Raw genomic sequence first — 18026 nt, forward strand, 5'->3', positions numbered from 1 at the left:
ATGGCTCTGGTGGTTAAACACCTGCTTTGGCTTTGGGGGCCAATTCCTTTACAAAACAGCTCCAGCACTAGGAGCTGGACAGACGGCTCGTCCAAGCTTCAGCTGCTCTGGTGGAAATTAAATCTGATTTTTGCCATGAGGTGGCACCAGGACAAGCCCCATCAGTGAAAAGAGCAGCCAGCACAAGGTGGGGCTTGTTTTTTTGTATGTTTCAATGCTTCATAGTCAAAGAGGTCTGTTTAATAGAGGAAATAGCATTATAAGGAGAACAGAGTTTCCACTCCTCCTGTTTTTCCAGTGTTGTTGCCTTCTCCTGAGTTTGGTGTTAACTCCAAGCCTTGTACGTTTGAAATGCATTGATATTAAACACAGAAGGGCAGAAATCACACCGCTGTGCCTGTTGAGAAGGATGAACTCAGTTCACCTTCACCTTTCAAGTCTGGTTCCTCTCTTCATGCCCAGTGCCAGGCTGGAAGGCCAGCAGGAGAGCTGCTATTCGCTTTCCATATCTGTTTTATTTCTAAATGCCCCTATGATCTGTGGTCAACAGCCCAGGCTAAACCCTATATAATCTGTCTAGACTGCAGGCAGATAATCCTTGGTGCTACAGAAAGTGTTACGTTAAGCCCTGAGGCTGCACAAGGACCTATGAGTTACCCTGTGATCTTCACAAGGGTCAAAAAAAATGAAGATACTCCTCAATTACTCACTCTCGCTGACCCCAAAGAAGGCTTTGTTGAAGACAGGACTGCAGAGTTAATTTCTGAGCTCTAGTTTGCCCATCGTAATCATGCCTGAAGATTAAAGGTGAGCCCTAACCACAAGGCTTCCCCGCGGGTCCAGAATTCCCATGATATTTGGCTTCAGGGGCCAGGCTCGTGTGCCTGCTAGGAATATTCCCATCTAGGCCACTGTGGGGTTTCTTTTCAAGCCTGTCCATAAGAAAGGCTTTAGAATTTCCCTGGGGATAAAAAGGGATTGACAGGAATCAAACGAGCAGGTGACAGCTTGCACTCCATGCACCTCCACTTCTTGCACTCTGTGGTCACAAGTTTGCCTTACCCACCACCTGCCAGGGTCACTTCTCCCAGCAATTGTTGGGTTTCTCGTTGCTATTCCAGGAATGCAGGTGAGCAGTTTCGCTGGTACAGCCCATTTTCTAGAAGCGAGGTGCTTCCCCTCCTTGCTACCTCAGATTACCTGTGATGCCAATCAGGGCAGATGTCAACTGTGATCACATCACATCCTCCCTCATTACCTGCTTCTTCGTGTGTTCAACCATGCTATTTTTGTCCGGGAAGTTATTTGATATTGCTAAATACCAGAACTGGGGGTTTTTAAGTACAAACAAGCTTTCATGCTGCACAGAGGAGAAGTCTGCATTTCATTTTCCCCACCACATCTACCAACAGTATGATTCTTCGAGATGAACTCTCGCCTAAAGATGTGCTGGAATCCTACCCAAGAAAGTCCTGAACCTGAAATGAATTGCTGGAAATTCGGGGATATCAAACTGCCTAAGAAATTGGAAGTTGTAAATTTTAACCTACAGTATGTGGAATAGATTTTGTAAGCATGGCAATCCACGCTCACAGCTCTGCTCTGCAGACATTCCTAGAGCTATCTTTTTTTCTGTATTACAGCAGTTTGAGCTCTGTAATCCCCCAAATTGGTAGGGTTCTCAGTCTGCGCCACCTGAGTGTACTCCTTGTGCATATGGGAGGGCACAACACCAACCAGGTACAGTTCTTGGTTTAAATGAGATTACTGGATGGAAATTAAGTACCATAAAATTCAGTCTAAGATACCAGGAAAATAATCCTTACATCAAGGTCTCCTCAGCCATGCAAGTGGCTTTTTTTGCCCAAAGGAAGTGGCAAAAAATCTGAACGCCTGAGTCACATCAAATCAGTCTGGACAAAGCTATACATGGCTGGGAACGACCCTGCTCTGCCATGAGTGGGTTGGATGACCAGAGATCTTTTCCGCTGATGGTTTCTGTGTTCCGGTAATCCTGAAAATATTTGCGTGAATTTCACAAGAACGTGTGGTCACAGCACTGAGAATCCGTGCTCCTGCTCCCACCATGGGGCAAGCTGGTTCAGCCTTCCCCTGCCTCAGACACTGACCTTTGCTGGCAAGCACCAGGCAGCACAGCAGGCCCTTATGTTCACATTAAGCATGCTCTCCTTAGGACAAGCAATGGCATTTGCTAGGTTTATTCCCCACACGAGCCGGTGAAAAAAATCACAGGTAGGTTTTAGTCCCTATGACCAGTAGCAATAGGGAAAGTGAACATTTTACATGTCCAAGCACACCCAAAATTGGTATCATTTATGAATTACTCTATCCACATCTAGTAACTGACATAAGCATCCCAGCACGTTTTGGTTGCACCAGCTGATGGTCCTTTCTTTAGTCCTTCCACTGAAATCAAGCAGCTTCAAACCTGGAGACTTCCACCCAAAGCTTTTTCCCCAGTATTTCTGTCAATTAACTCTGACACCATTTACAGGCAGCCATTTCCATTTGTTATTTTATTGGATTAAAGACACAAGGCAACATTCCCTGGATTCCCCTTTGATTTCTCAAGATTACAGGTTCATTCCTCTGAGGGCTTCTGGAGTGACAAAGCCCTCAATTTTGTTGTCTTTTCCCCCCCTTGCTGAAGCAGTGGTTTAGAAATTATGAGAATACGAGGATGCTATGCGCACCACCCAGCTATCAAAAAGCAATTCAGACAACGGGCCACAGTCTCGGTAAGTCTAAGCTACTTTCTAAATAGAGAGGGGAAATAAAACGTCAGGCAAAGCAGTCATTTTTGTGGATGAATCACTCAAGGAATCCTATCCAGCTACCAAGTGGTCTCTAACATGACTAATTTTTACTTCTGTCTGTTCAGTGTTTCCAGTAAGTCACCTTTTCAGACACATCAGCACCTTTCCACAAGTCCCTGCTGTATTTTACTCCCTCTTCGCACTGATGATTTTTCCAGTTTGGGCAGCACTGGGGCAAGCCAGACAGCCTGGCCTGAGGTGCAGACCTAGGCCAGACCCCTCACTTCTGCTGGGCTCCAGGGTGCAGCACCCACAAGTCCCCCTGTTCCCTACTGCAGACCCTCAATGGTTTGAGGGATGGGATTTTCCAGGGCTGGTGTCTTTCTGGAGCATCCACAAGCTGCTGGATTTGTTACCAACCCTCGCAGCCATCTGAACCTTCAGGTTGGCTGGTCTCTTCCTCAGACACCTTTCTGCACAAGTCCAAGGTGTTTTGGCCACATTTTCAAGAGGTACAAAATACTCCACCATTAGCATTTCACTTCCCTTCGAGCATCTGACGCAGAAAAGAAGACCGCAGCAGAGTATCAACCCTAATTGCTCTTCCCTCAGGCATTAAAACTATTCTCACAAAACCGTGTCAGGGTACAGGAAGCAGGCAGGCTGTGGTCTGCTGTGCTTTGTATCTGAGCTACAACTAACCCATAACTCACCCATAACTTTTACAAAACAAGCTAGCAAGCCATGCACATACATATCATCGGCTCTCGCTTGCAGCACTGTCCCTAAACAACCCAGGAGATCTCTAGGAACCCTGATATTTGCCCTACAGTTTGTAACTGAGTTAGAAGTTGGGTTTGGTGACACAGCAAATACTTCAGGATGCAATCAGCTCCGTCACTCCCCGTGGTTTTGCCAGCCCTGGGAAGCAGCACTGTGCTTGCTGGGGGCTCTGCAGACACGCACGGAGCCCCCAGCACACGCAGGCATCCAATGCACATGGGCAACAACTGAACATCAGCACATCGGTATCCGTATAATTAACACTGGGGGAGGAGATTCAGCCAGCATAGAAATTTGTGGTCCTGATGAGGACCAGATGTTTTGTCTTTTTTAGCGCTGCTCACAACAGGAATTTGGCAGGATGCTCCAGAAACAGGAGGGGAGGCTGGAAGATGCTGGGCCCTGCCCTGATCGCTGCTCACCTGGTGCAGCCCCACCTCCGAACACCACCAAACCACCTCAGAGCCACTACAACTTTCTTCTCCTTCCAGTTCTGTCCACATTTGTGGAAAGCAAAAGCACAGGGCTTTAGAGACCGCAGTCCAACCCCTCTGCTAAAGGGCACCTAACTCCAAACCATCCTCAGCTGCTCCCCTCCACAGGATTAAATCCCCCCAGGAGGGCAGAGCACTTTGCAGCTCATGACACCCCCTGGCTGTGCCACCTCTGCACAGATGGGTTTCTAACACCTACCTGCTCCGATGCCTTTATTTTTTCCATACAGCTTGTTTTCTTCCAGCGAGACTTCCCCCCAGCTTTGTATTCATAAATCATGAGGCCAGAGGGGATCAAGTTTCAGAGGCCATGGGGCTTCGCTGAATTAAGTCTTGTTTGAACTGAAGTATCTTCTTTAGTAAACCAAACAAACTTCTTGACCTGACTTGTACTATGGCAAAATGAGCCCAGAAAACTCCTGGCTGCAGCGGGAAGGTATTTTGCTTGTAAAGTCAAGTATAACAGCTTCATGGCACTGCTGAGGAAATGGAAGATCTGAGAAACCCTCATCCAGACATTCCACTGGGCCTGAGGCTGCCCAAAGTCAGGGCTCTCCATAGCCCTTGGGTACCACGAGGAGCCCTTGCCCCATCCCCTTGCAGCTGAGGGTGCTGCAGGGGCCAGGACAGGACCAGCCTGGCACATCTTCTGGTTTGGGACATCACCCTTTTTTCCCCTCAGTCTCCTACAGATGCTCATCGTGGGGTCACGTTTGGCCCCACAGAGCAGTTTTTCCTCCCCCCAGTCCTGGCTTTAGCAGCAGAAATGCCATCTAGATCATCTAAATTGACATAGCTCCTTCAAAAGCAATGGAGCTTCACACATTTACACTCACAGCATTTCTACCCCATACCTTCTTTTAAATAAAGTCAACTACTTAATCACTAAGCTTGACAGTGGTTTAATTTCCAGGGTGACATTAACTCCTGTCCCAAGCTGGACTCTCATTCTACAGTCTTCCAAGTCCCACAGAAAATTCAGTCCTTTTCCAGCAATGCATTTCCATTTAGACAACTTCTGCCTCATGCCTGTTATACAGAAGCCCACAAGATTCATTTGATGGGCAACATAAAGTAGCCAAGCTACAGAAGTGGGGTGCCATGGCTTACCTCTACGCCAAACCAAAAATCAGGAATTCCAGGACTATTTGCCCCAGTCCCATGCTCTAAGCCAGCTACTCACTTTAGGGACATTTTTTCATAGACTCTGCTTTTAAGCATCTGTATGTTTAAAAAGACAGCAGAGACTTCTGATGGAGGATTCAATTGACAAAGGTCACCAGCAAACATGACTAATCCATTACGCTGTTAAACAACTCAACATGCAGGGGTTAATCAATGCTAGCCCTCGGCTTAATCCCCCTCTCTGCTAAATAACTCACTGAAAACAAACTCTGCCTGCTAATGTTCTGCAAGGGAAGATAAATGCATACGAGGCTTGAGGAGGTTCAGTTTTCAGAGCTCTCAGTTCCTATACAGCCTGACCACTGTCAGCCTGGCCAGATGTTATTTCCATCCTCGCAAGGATGGGGATTAGGGGAAGGTTGGCTGGCTCTGATCCAGCTTACAAGAGTCAGAGCACCGGGCTCCTTACCCTGGGTTAGCAGGGCTATCCTGGGCAGACAAAGCAAGAGCCACTATTCCCTCGGGGCTCCTGCACATATTCCAGACCCCTATTTATAGCCATGATTTGTGCTTTTACAAGATGGTAATTTTATGCCGCTCATAAATCTCTCCCTGAAAACTGGTATTTGTAGGTCAGCAAGGAGAGGAAGCCAGCGACCAAAATTACTGAACTTCTGCAGAAAATGTACAATTGGACCACAAACACTGAAAGGCAATTAGGAGGAATCAAAGGACCCTGTGTTGTCTCTCCTGCTGGAAGGGGACATGTTTGTTCCATGAGGATCGGCGGCTGCTGCCTACACATTAAGGAGGTTGTTTGGGATCTGGGAAGAGGGTGACACCATTTGCTTACCTACTGGATACAGCTTACTGCATCGATATGCCAGCCAAGTTTGGACTGGCAAGTCACATCCCTCACATTATGTCATGGAAGCATTCACCTCTTGTTTTCTTCGCATTTCTTACGCTTCTGGGACCACATTTTCCCCTCAAAAGGGAATAGATACTCAGATTTCTTTTGACATTTAAAGATACCGAGAAGAAGCTAACAGTAGTACAGACACCACAGTGTCAGAAAATCCACAAATTGCTGCCCTGTCCTTACGACCCTTCTGCATCCCACTGAGTCTGGAGCAGCCTTGTAGAAGTCCAGTCCCCTGGAATAAATGGGGACAGATACTGCATGTCATGCTAACTCCTGCATTCATTAGTGTACACTGCATCACTGAAAGATAATACCTTTTACTCCAAATGCTCTATTTTTTACATATTAAGTCTTTATAATTAAGACAGATGCGTCCAATTCACAGAGAAAAATGATGAAAACAAACTATTTGTGTTCAAATGAAAGGGCATTCCAACTTCCAAGTAACTTCACTTTTCATTGCAACAGTTTTTCCTGCCTCTGATTAGCAATAAACGACTTGGAGGATGTTTGCTGCTTGGCCAGGCACCTAAAACACTTGCTGCTTTTCTAAGCTGATTTTTTTGATATGCCACTGGAAATCGCAAGGTTCACGGAAGAGTTCCTTAATGAATTTGCAAGCTGCTTTTCCTCTCAACTCTCCAAGAACATCTATAATATGACAGACGCTCAATCAAAAGAACACAGTTACAAAGCACAGTTAGTCCAACTTTAAAACTTACAAAAAAACTTACAAAAAAATTAAAATTAAGTTATTTCTTAAAGCTCCTGCACCTGACCTCTGCCTAGTTACGTGCCAGGCACGTCAGCAGAACTACTTACAGACAGACAAATCCCATTGCCCTGTGGAGTTTATTTCTTTGCTTCACCATTTTTTCTGCACAATAAGGTGCTGAGATTGGTATTTGAATAAAGACAGCCAGTCACAGGAAGCCTGAGTTGTGCTCCTATACACGGGCTCCCCCGTGCCTCCCTGCACAGCATCACAGCCCCCAGCTCCCAGCACTGGAGGGGCTCTGCTGGGCAGCCCCCATGGGGCTTGGGCCCCTGCACAGCAGCTCTGACCCACGCTGAGCAGGCAGCAAATGCGGAAAGCAGATGGGAGAGGAGGAAATCAGGTTCCCAGGAGACAAGGAAAGGAAACAGAGCAGCCAGCAGGAGCAGCACCTGTCCCACCAAGGCTAGTTGCATGCTCCTCATAAAGTGCCTCCGCAGCAGAGGCAGGCCCATCGAGCCACCAGTTCTCCCACACCCTCTACTAATTTGTCCCAAGGCAGCAGGAAGCAGTCTAGCCTCTAACAGGTACTAGGAGACATCAGCAGGGACCAGGCTGAGGACTTCCAGCAGCAAGACATCACTCCCGTGGGCTGGTAGCCTGCCACGACAGCTAAAGGAAAGCACCTCTCAACTGAATTGTTGGCCTGGGAAAGAAGCCTAAATTATTCCCCAGCCCTAGCACTGGCTCTTTGGTGGATCAGTCACTTCCTCTGCGAAAACCAACGTTAGATATTTGTTTTGAGACCTGCTGCCTACCTGTTCTGGAGCACAGATTTAAACCTGGCTTCCCCAGCTGCAGAAGGTAAATAGTAAACATCCACAAGTTTTAGTCCTAGAGATTCAAAGCTTGCCAACAGCAAAACAAGCAAACATAATTCTCAGGAAGCTCTGAATAACATCCTTCAAGTGACTTTTCATTTCATCTACTTTGAGGCAGGACAAGGGAGAAAGTCAGAAGTGGCTCTTTCCAGGTGAGACATACTTTGGTTTAACTCAATAGTAATTCCAGGGTACAGGCATGTGTCAATTATGGGTACCTGTGCAGTATGGTACTGAAAGCTGCTCAGTCACATCACAGAAAGTTTAGATTTTAACATACTTTATAGCAGCTGAAGTGTCCTAATATTAGAAACCTCCCAGATGTGCTACTTATATCATTTCCTAATCAAGCCATATGCTGGCCTCTTCAGCACCTGCATTTTTGCATCCCCAGAGGAACACCTAAATACCTGACTATTTTTCAGAGTCTGTAGATTACACATGGACCATTGAGCAAGTTCTTCAGACAGGCTGGAAACGCTTTTGTCTGTAGCATTGCAGCAACTCTGACACACGGAGTTTGGTAGGCTGTGAATGCTGCTTTTCCTGCTCTGGCTTTTCATTTACTGGAGTCCCACAAGCACAGAAGGAATCCGATCTTGCAATTCACAGTTCAGCTTTCGGGGACAGCGAGCATCTCAGCTCACAGAAGACATTCAGCTGGTGGCAGCCCAGGTATTATTTAATAGCAGAAGGGAGATCCACATTTCCTTGTCAAAAAGCAAAGCATAACAGCAGTTAATTCACACACAGATCCTCCTCAGATGGCAATTCCCACACAAAACACACACATACAACAGAACAGAGGCAGTGTTTTCCTAACATCAGTGGCATCACAGCAAAAAATCAAGAGAAAGTTGGGGCCATTTGCACAAAAACCCTGCAGAGATTAGATGCAGAATTTGTCCCAGCAACTCTGAAGGCGTGCAATGAGAGCACTGCCATTTGAAGACGAAGCCTTGAAGAACAGAGGGCTGTCACTCAGTGATTTACCTCCTTGCAGGCAGTCCTGGGAGAGGCAAGGAGAGCAAACAAGAGTGCTCTGACCATCGTAGTATCCTCTCCTCCCAGCAAGGACGCCTTCCCTCCCAAGGCTCAGTTTAACCCTCCCCAGCAGCAGGTGGGAACATCACCACTCCTCTCACAGGCACACTGGAGGCTCCACAATAAAGTAGCACATTTTCAGCATTGTGCTGAAGCTGAAAAGCATTTAGCTCCGTGGGGTTATTCATCCCCTCGCTGGCCATGCAGTTATCATCATTAGGTTAAACAGGGGCTCCCTTGTTCCCTGCATGCTGGGCTGGCATCGATAGCCCTGGGGATGAGGAGAGCTACAGCCATCACTCCTCTTTTAAAGCACAGCAATGTGAACAGGAGATGATCTGTGGGCATTGTTAGCAAACAGGCAGCAAAAATCCAGCTTTGTGGCTTTTGAGAAGTCGCTGAACATCCCAGCCACAGAGTTTCCATCATCATGTCTAGTTTATGCATGGTTACACTGCAGCCAACCTGCACATGCTGGAACTAGAATTGAAAACCTCGGTATTTAGAGGTGACAGACAAGACTGCTGCTACGCTTCAGGGAAAGGCAGAAAGAAGAGGAAAGTGCCATCACAAATGCTTGTTCTCCACAGCCTACTTCGATCCTGTAAGCAAATTTGGAAGCGCAAGCAGTTCTAGTGAGCCGGCAGAGTGCCTCAACCTGTGCACAAATAGAAGTATTTCTTCCACGTCCAGAAAAGAGTTCAACAGGAGAATTTTGAGGCTATCTGGTAAGAAAATAAATCTCCCGCAAAAAAAAGCATGTCGCAGTATATCAGCTGCCTCCTAGGAGCTGAATTGCTTTTGGCAGTGCTGTGTTCATCACTGATCCCATCCAGAGGTTAGACAGCAGTGCAGCTCCAGCTGACAACCCACGCCGCACGAGGAGCCGCAGCCAAGGCGCAACCCCACTCCGTGGGACACGGGCCATGATCTCCGCCGCTGCCTTCCCGAATTAGCCGAGCTATTTGCATTTCTCATACATACCATGGCTTTCTCTTGACGCAAGAGAAAGAGGGATTTCTTCTTGCCAAACATCTCGCAGCTCAAAGACATCATAACGAGTCTAGCAGAGCTTTAACGCATGGGAAGGTATCGTATGGAAAAAGCTACAGTCTGGGAGACTGTTGGACAAATCTGGCTTTTTCCCTCCTTGTTAGACCTGAGGTGGACATGAGGAACAGCTGGGATGTTGTTTTTAAAACAAGAGCAACCAATTTAATGAAATGTGAAATTTATGAGCTGGTCAGCCTTAGGAATAATTGCCTTCAGGGACCCTCTGGGGTCCAGAGGCTCTCGGTAATGGAAAGTCAGCTGTCTTGCTATAGAATCTATAGGCTGCAACGAAGAAACCTGTAACCCCTCCGTATAGCTCCGGGACTGCCGTACACCAACTGGCATCCCGAGACAGAAGTGAAATCACAGTTGTGACCTGGAACAGCAGACTCCCGGCACTTCTACTACAATACACAGCTGGCTTTTTCATTTCTTCTGGGCTTTTATTTTCTTAACTGACTCCGGTGACGTGAGCCTGGAATTTTGTGAATCGAAGCTGCGGCGGGAGCTCCGAGTCAGATTTCGGCTCAAAGAATGTAAATGCACTGGCAAGATAGTGTGTGCGTGGAGGCACGGGCTGGGGAGCCAAGGAGGGAAAGGCCAGAGCCTGCATTTGGGGTGAGAGGAATGCAGGAAGACAAACCCTGCTGCCTTTGTACTCCTCTCAGTGTAGCACTTGGGTTTGTTCATTTTTCACAGGGCAGAGATACAGCACTACACCACGGGCAGATAGATATACAGCATCAAGTGTCAGAACCTCCCTGAGTACTCCTTCACAGCTAAACAGCAAAGCAAAACCATAGCTGTAACAAACACAGCAGCCTCCGGAAGGTGTGGATTGAGCCAGTCCCCAGAAGGTACAGATTTAGCCAGTCCCAGATAATAGGATGTGTCTGGTGCTCACAGCGCTGTCCTCTTCACTTACCCACCACAACATCAGATGGCAGAGCACAAAACTCATTGCCTATAACCCATTTGCTGCTGCACAGTGTTCAACAGCCTCAGCACAGGGCAGCTCCAGCCCTCCTGGGAGGTTTCCAGCGCAGCTCCCCCAGGACACGAGCACCTTGCTGGGTGCCACTGCTCCTGAACCAGCTTCCACAACAAGGACAGAAGCAGCTGCAAATCTGCATGCCCAAATGCACAGCAATGCAAACAAGGTTTTGCAGGAGCAATCACACAATTACTGCTGAAAACAAAGCAAAACTGGAAACCGAAATGGCAGTTTAAGCTGAGATTGTCCCAGCAGTTCCTTGTCCAAACCTGGCTCCCTGAAACAGGGAGCAGCCATCAGGCCCTGCAAAGTGAGGTGATTACAGTGGATGCACTCGCTCCAGCCCCACGGCAGGGTCTATTTGCCTGGCCTGACACTACAGTGATGGGGTTGAGCCTTTCCCCATCAGGCTGGGAACACCAGCAGCCCTTGGGTAAAGGGGGATCGGGGCAGCCCAGCTGCAGCCTGCCCCTTGTGCAGACACTGCCTGCAGCTCCAGCAGGGCTCTCCTCCCTCAAATGCATCCGTGGTCCAAGGGCAGCATTACCACGCTCCTGTCAACACAGGAGGAAAGGTTTTTATTCTCCCCTTCCCCTTCAGAAGGGTTCACAAAATTCTTTAAGAAATAAATCACATGGTACCTTTGAGAAAGCTTAATACCTGGCATTAATAAGCAGCTGCCAAGCCACTCTTAGTTTTGAGACAGAAAACAGTCTTCTCAGAAATCCCAGTGTAGTAAATTAATCCCAGGAGGGAGCAGACTGAGCTTTTGCTACTGTAAATAGACTTTTTCATTATTCTGGAGCATTTTGAGGCCAAAAGACTGTCCCAACATATTGGAAAGTGTAAGTAACTGTCTCACTTCTCTGCAGAAGAGGAACATTAAACAAGCAGAGCAGGACAGATTGATTAGTTCTTCCATTTAGCTGGCAGGGGCTAAAGAGTGACTTTTGTTGCTGCTCCCGCTGGAGGAGGAGGACTCGCATCCCAGGCCCCCCCACACGATGGAAAGAGCTGATGCAGCGAGAGCCCAGCTCCAAGGCTGCGAGCACACGGGGCTGCTCGCCACCAGCACGGCTCCGGAGCTGCCCCAGGTTTTGGGCTCACAGCTACAGACAGTTGTCTCCTGGCTAGACACTGCGAGGTGACACTTATGCAAGCTGCAGTGGGAGCTATAAATGGGTTTTCAAAGCCTTGCTCGTACGTTTTTATATAAAAAAGGGAAAAAGATGGTGTATGTGGCTCCTGCCTTACAGCAGTATGATGGCACAGTTTGTCATAGGCAGGGAATGACTGGAGGAGCCTTAAGCCCTCTCTGCTCCATTGAATCCTGCATAACACGCAGCAAAACATCCTCACATCTTGGCTCTGAAATGAACGTATCAGTCTGATCTCTTGTGCAGCAAGCGTGCATTTGGACAGCTTGCTGCAGTGAGATGAGCTGCATCGTGTTTCTATACCATCTTCTGTGCCTCCCCCATCTCTTTCTTAAATTATGGCATTGCAATGCCAGACTTACTGAAAGGTACAGAAAGCTCAGATAATGCCAGAATAAAGAATTATTTCCGCATGAAATCAGAGTAAGAAGCTAAGGAAGAGTGGTAATGGTCAATGATGATTTATTGTGAAGCAGCTCAATAGGAAAGTATGAGCTCAGGAGCCACGAGGCTATAAGCTATCTATAAAGTGAAGAGGGAAAGGAATGCCACAGGAGGGTAGACAAGCCCAGCTGGGCTGTATGGTGTAACCTCAAGTATGCCTTATGGGACCAGGCCTGAACCCAAAGGCTTTGTTTGAAAGAAAATGATTGCCCCATTAAAAAAAAAGAAAATAAAAATCCTTATTCCCATTTTACAGGGAATCGGGGGTAGAGACAAAAAGGATAAGGTCACACCCCAAACAGGATTTGGGATGGAAAGCAGCTCTTCCTTTGTCCCTCCCTGCTCCTGGATGAGGACCCCTGAGCAGAGCTGAGCACCACACACCCCAGGGCCTGACAAGCAGCAGCTGCACCCCATAAGAGCTCAATTCTCACCTTTTCAGCAGTACTTCAAAATGCTTTTAACCACATATTTTCCACCAGCTTCAGACTATCCCCCCAACTTCCCAGGCTTTTAGCTCAATTTTCAGGGGCCTGTTTGGCAAATGACATCACATAGACTGCAAGTAGTGCCATCCTATTTCCTTTTTACCCTAGCACACACCAGTGCCAGCCCCACACCCCCAGCTCTCTGGCTCTCCAGCAGACACCCACCACCTCCCCATTCCATCTCTGGATCTGGGGACACTACCCAGAAGTCAGAGATGCTATCCCATCTTTTTTCCATATCTTTCTTCCAAGTCTGCTTTGACTCAATCTGCAAATGGGTGACAGCTGAGAACCAGCAGGTAAAAGATTAGTTCCTGCTGAGATCTGGATGAGGAGGAAAAATGCTCATGGTAAGCTCAAAATTTAAGCACACAGCTGCAAAAAATTAGATCAGACCAAGCATTTCTGCATTAGTGCTCCTCTACATGCACTTAGAAATAGCATGAAATAATGAAAGTTTCTCACCTGCACATAAACATGGAAACACCTAAAAAGCATTTGTGGATAAACTCATAACTACCAGCTCTGCAGTACTCAGCTCATCTTCATGTGGAAGCTGGCAATTATTGCTAATAGCCGGAACTAATAATAGCTGGAACTAATTCAACATGGATTAAGAACACAAAACACTTGAGAAGAAAGCAAACCTCTGAGCATCTCAGCACCAGCAGAGCTGCAGAACAACATCCTGATACCACGGGCACCCCAACTCATCTCCTCAATAACTCAGAATTACACATCTTAATTGTTCATAAAGATATTTACTCCTAGTGGCACTGCGAGGGGATGCTGGTTCACATTGTCCTGGGACTTGAGGAATTTTTCAGCTTCAAACACTGCATCATGTTAGAGCTGCTAAGCCCTTCTCTGCAAGTAATTAAAGACAGTAATTTTGGATTATCTTTAATTAATGAGGAAGAAGACATGGTGCCTCTAGTCCCTGGAATGCTATTCTGTGGTTATGTCAAATTACTTTTTAATTATCTAGGCTGAAAACAGTCTCCTCTCCTCAATGAGCACCCCCACAGCAGCTCAGCCTGGACCTAAGCAACCTGCACCAGCTTCCAGGCTGAGGCTTCAGATGAGTTTTCATCATTTCAGGTCCCCGTGCACACACATACAAAGCTTACAAGCACAGACACTGGATATACACTTTGACTGGAAACTTGATTTTGCCACCAGCAGCTAATGGGAGCTTTCCCACTGACAAAGGTATAAAACCACTTTCCCCATCAGCTTCAGTGGGAAGCGTGCATAGCTCCACAGCTTCCCTTCCCAGGGATCCCAGCCAGCTGTCATTTGGTTTCAATTTAAGTGGATTCACACCCCTTGACTTTAATGTGGCTTGGAAATTCAGGTTCAAGTGAATCAAACTAAGCTGCGAGCAATAAATATCACAACCCAAGATACCATGCCGCCTTTGCTATCAGTAGGAAGGAGAACATAAAGCCCAGCCATTGGAAAGCTCATTAATGTATTTGCAAAGCTGCTTCTCACCCCTGAAAAGGCTGTCCTTTAAATCAAGCCCCACTCCAGCAGAAGTTAATGTTTTCCAGTTCAGCAGCCTGTGCTCCCAGAGCAAGGAGAAAGAAACCTCCCAAAAAGCAGGGGGGCCCAGGAAGCATCCTCCCCATGGGTCACAAGGGAGAGCCTTTTAGGTTCAGGGCTTTTCATCCTATACAAAATATTGTACCAGCCTGCTACTAGGGCATGACAGCACTACAAATATTCCATATTCTAGGTGTACTGAAATGAATGCCTCTCTATCATACCAGGCTCGCACACATAAATAGCACTTATTTTTTTAAGCTCCCTTCTCTCAGTCTCTCCATAGACGTGCAGGGGTATGTCTGTAATTTCTAGATCACCCAGTAGCAGGCTTGGTCTTATTCAAGCTATAATATTCAGCCAGCTGTTCCTACAGAGCTATTTAGGGACTTTAGCCTGTCATTACCCATGATATCCAGCCTAGCCCACATCAAAACCATACAGGCTTCTTTTTTTTTTTTTTTAAGATGAGCACACAAAGAAAAAATGAAATCTCTGTAAGAAAACATTCCCTGTGCCTTCACTCCTAGCTGGGGGGTCCTCCCCAGGCAGCTGTACCCACAACCTCCTGCACACCAGGACAGGTCCCCTGGATCCCCCAAACCAGGCCAAATTTTACATGGAGCTCTCAGAGCATTTCCCACCTTCAGTGCCTGCTGAGGAGAGGTCTCCTGAAGGGTGTTTCTTGGGTCAGCACACACAGAAGACGAGCAATACCCTCCAGAAGCAGGATCCAGAGGAATCCCTCTCTTGGTGTCCATCCTCCAGCTCAGCCCTGGCCCAGCATCACCCCAGGAAAACAAAGAAAAGGGTTCCTACCTTCAGCTCCTAATAAAACCTGCTCCTGCCTTGCTCAATCACCCAGAACTAGGCTCAGCTGGTACCTCAGCCCTTCGTAATGTGAAACTTCACCCGCCTGCTGCTTGTTTTCTGATAATCTCTGCCAGCATGATGGGACAACGCAGAGCAGGGGCTGCCCCAACTGCCCTGGTGCAGGCAAGCAGGCCTTCTGCTGCAGGGCTCCTGGTGGGGCATAAAAGTGACTGATCCCACAAAGATCCCCTGCCAGTGAGAGCAGCGGGGTCAGTCAGTGGCTAATTCCCGCATAAAGTCCCTCTGCGGTGCAAGTGAATGTGGAATTGGGTTTTATTTCCAGCCAAATGCTGGTAATACATATACATAGAGAGCGTATACCTCCTCCATCATACATATAAATCATCCTACAGCGCCATTTCAGAGCCTATCAGCCCTGCAGTGCTGCCACATCACAGCTTTGCAGCTCCAGCAGTGCCTGTCCCTTGCATCCCCTGTCCCTTCCCGCAGCCATTTTCAGCCATTTCACTGTTTGCCATTAATCCCCCGCTGCACCTCGGCCCGCAGATGGCTGCAGTGCCAAGCCGTCCCGTTATGCAGCCAGCCCGTAGCTCTCGTAGCTCTTGTGGAGCAGCGAAATGCTGGGGGAAAGGCACCGCTGTAAATCAGCATCCAGCTGGAGATCCGCGTGGCGATTACAAAACCAGGTCCCAAGTTAATGGATGAAGCGCTGCACGGGCTAACGAACCCACAGATTGCAGACTTTGCGATTTTCCGTGTGTGTTTACAGCCGTGGGATGTCCCTTGGCATCGGCGCTCACACCAGGACAGAAACCAGAGCCGTGCCTAGAGCAGCCCGCTTTATTTACATCCTGCCCCCATGGACCCTTGCCCAGGTGTAAGGCGATAACATCTGCACAGATCTGCCGTGCTCGGGGGCCAGCCCCTCTTTCTGTGTGTCAGCATGTTTCACTCACCACCCCAGTGAATTTGGGGGTTTATTAACCCTCCCGAGCCCCCCTCTGTTGCACAAGCAGCCCATAGAGCCAGCGACGTTAGCCTCCTCTCCTGCACAGGTGATGCTGCGCCAGGCTGCAACCATGAGCGGGATGGAGCAGCTGTGGGCAGGCAATGCTTCGTGTCACCTCCCATACAGGAGAATGGATGAGATCTTATTTTCCAAGAGATTTTTTTTTTTTTTGGGGGGTGCACCTTTAGAATAATAGCTGGCCACTGACACCAGGCCTTGCCTTGCTTCTTGCCAGCTTTGGCTTCACAGAGGGGATGGATCGGATTTACCTTTGGAGACACGGCACAGGACATACTGCAGGGGGTCTCTGTCACAAAGAGAACCTTGCTGGTGTTTGGCGAGGAACCCAGGGACCTTGCTGCCTTGCACATACCAGGCTTTAAATATTCTGTGGGTCTGCACTGAAGAAATCCCACCCCTGAGAGATGCTGGGAGCACGCACCAGCATGCACGGGGAGAGGGTGCCCCACCGTGGAGCGCCCGCAGCCCAACGGCAGGAGCGGCTGTGCCATGCCATGAGCAGGGAGGAGGAGGAGGCTCCTTTTCTGCAAAAACATCCATCACACCTTCCAGCTGCTCTGGCGAGTGCCAAGCAAAGGATCTGGTTGCTGGTACCCCAGCTCTGGAGACAGACGTGAACACAAACAAGCCGATGTTTGTACTTGTTTCACTCTGCTGCTCTTGGAGCCAACTCCACTGCATCTCCCAAGCACAATACTTTATTATTAATTTATTTAAAAAAAAAAAATGGAGAGAAAATAACTCTCCGGGGAGAGGTAGAAACTTTAATTTAGCAGCTAAATGCTTGGCTGCGCCAGCTGGAAATTCCTGGCGTTATGAAGATGAGGTAATTCTGACGTAGGTGAGACGTGAAGGTGGAGCATGTCCTCGGAGAAGGGTTCAGCGCCGCCCTGGCACCTCGGGCTGTGCCTCCCACTCTGCCACAACCACACCAATGCTGCCGTGGTCGTTCTGCCCACGTTCCCCCGTGGGATGGAGATGGGCTCCTTCCTTCTGGAGCTCAGCCCTCCTGCCTGCAGAGCCCAGAGATCCCCTGGAAGGGGGAGACCAGCCCCAAGCCTGTCTCCGCTCAGTGCTCTCCGGACTGGAGCATGAAGGTCGCCCATCCACTCTACAATTTCATTTGGGAACAGGACAAAGCTGGGGAGCCGCTGTTGCTTGTGCTGTAGCAGCTCTCACAGGAGAGGCAGCCCCGTGGTTAATGCTCAGATCTGGGTTTCATTCTCAGCCCTGCCACATGTTCTTCGTATGACCTTTGTCAAGCTGTTTAATTGCTCTGTGCTTGGGCGGTTTGGCTGCAAAATGGGTGAATGTCTTTTTTTTACCACTCCTTATCTTGCTTGTCTGATTCCCAACAAATTTTACTCCAGCATCTCTCTCTGACCGTGTGTATGTAGCACTGAGGGTCCACAAGGAGTCCTCCCATTTTCCTTAATGAAGAAGATGAACAGATAACTCACCTGCAGATGAAGAGCTTCCCTTGCTAAAGCAGCTCAGCTTGTTTAGTCCAGCAAGGCAGAGCAGAGGAGGCACAGCTGGGGAACGGGAAGGGGTTGCAGGGTAAACCCTACATGGGGAGAAGAGCTATTCAGGATCCAAGTCAATGCTGGAGTGAAAAGAAAATGAGTTTAGAAGGGACACAAACAAAAGCTTACAACAACAGCCACCAGAGATAGCCTTTGTGGCTAGTTGGGCCTCTTCTGGCACAGTTTCCATGCTGTCCTCCTGGCCCTG

At 48.2% G+C, this 18026-nt stretch overlaps 1 long non-coding RNA gene across 1 annotated transcript; it reads right to left on the minus strand.

Moving 5' to 3' along the window:
* Window positions 1-1819: 1819 nt before the first annotated feature.
* LOC137842476 (uncharacterized) lies at window positions 1820-9722 on the minus strand. Its single transcript, XR_011089077.1, has 2 exons — window positions 3983-9722; window positions 1820-3333 (listed from the first exon to the last, which is right to left on the minus strand). It is a non-coding gene; the product is annotated as an uncharacterized lncRNA (long non-coding RNA).
* Window positions 9723-18026: the final 8304 nt, after the last annotated feature.

The sequence above is a fragment of the Anas acuta genome, chromosome 20 (assembly GCF_963932015.1).
Source record: "Anas acuta chromosome 20, bAnaAcu1.1, whole genome shotgun sequence".
NCBI classification, from domain to species: domain Eukaryota; kingdom Metazoa; phylum Chordata; class Aves; order Anseriformes; family Anatidae; genus Anas; species Anas acuta.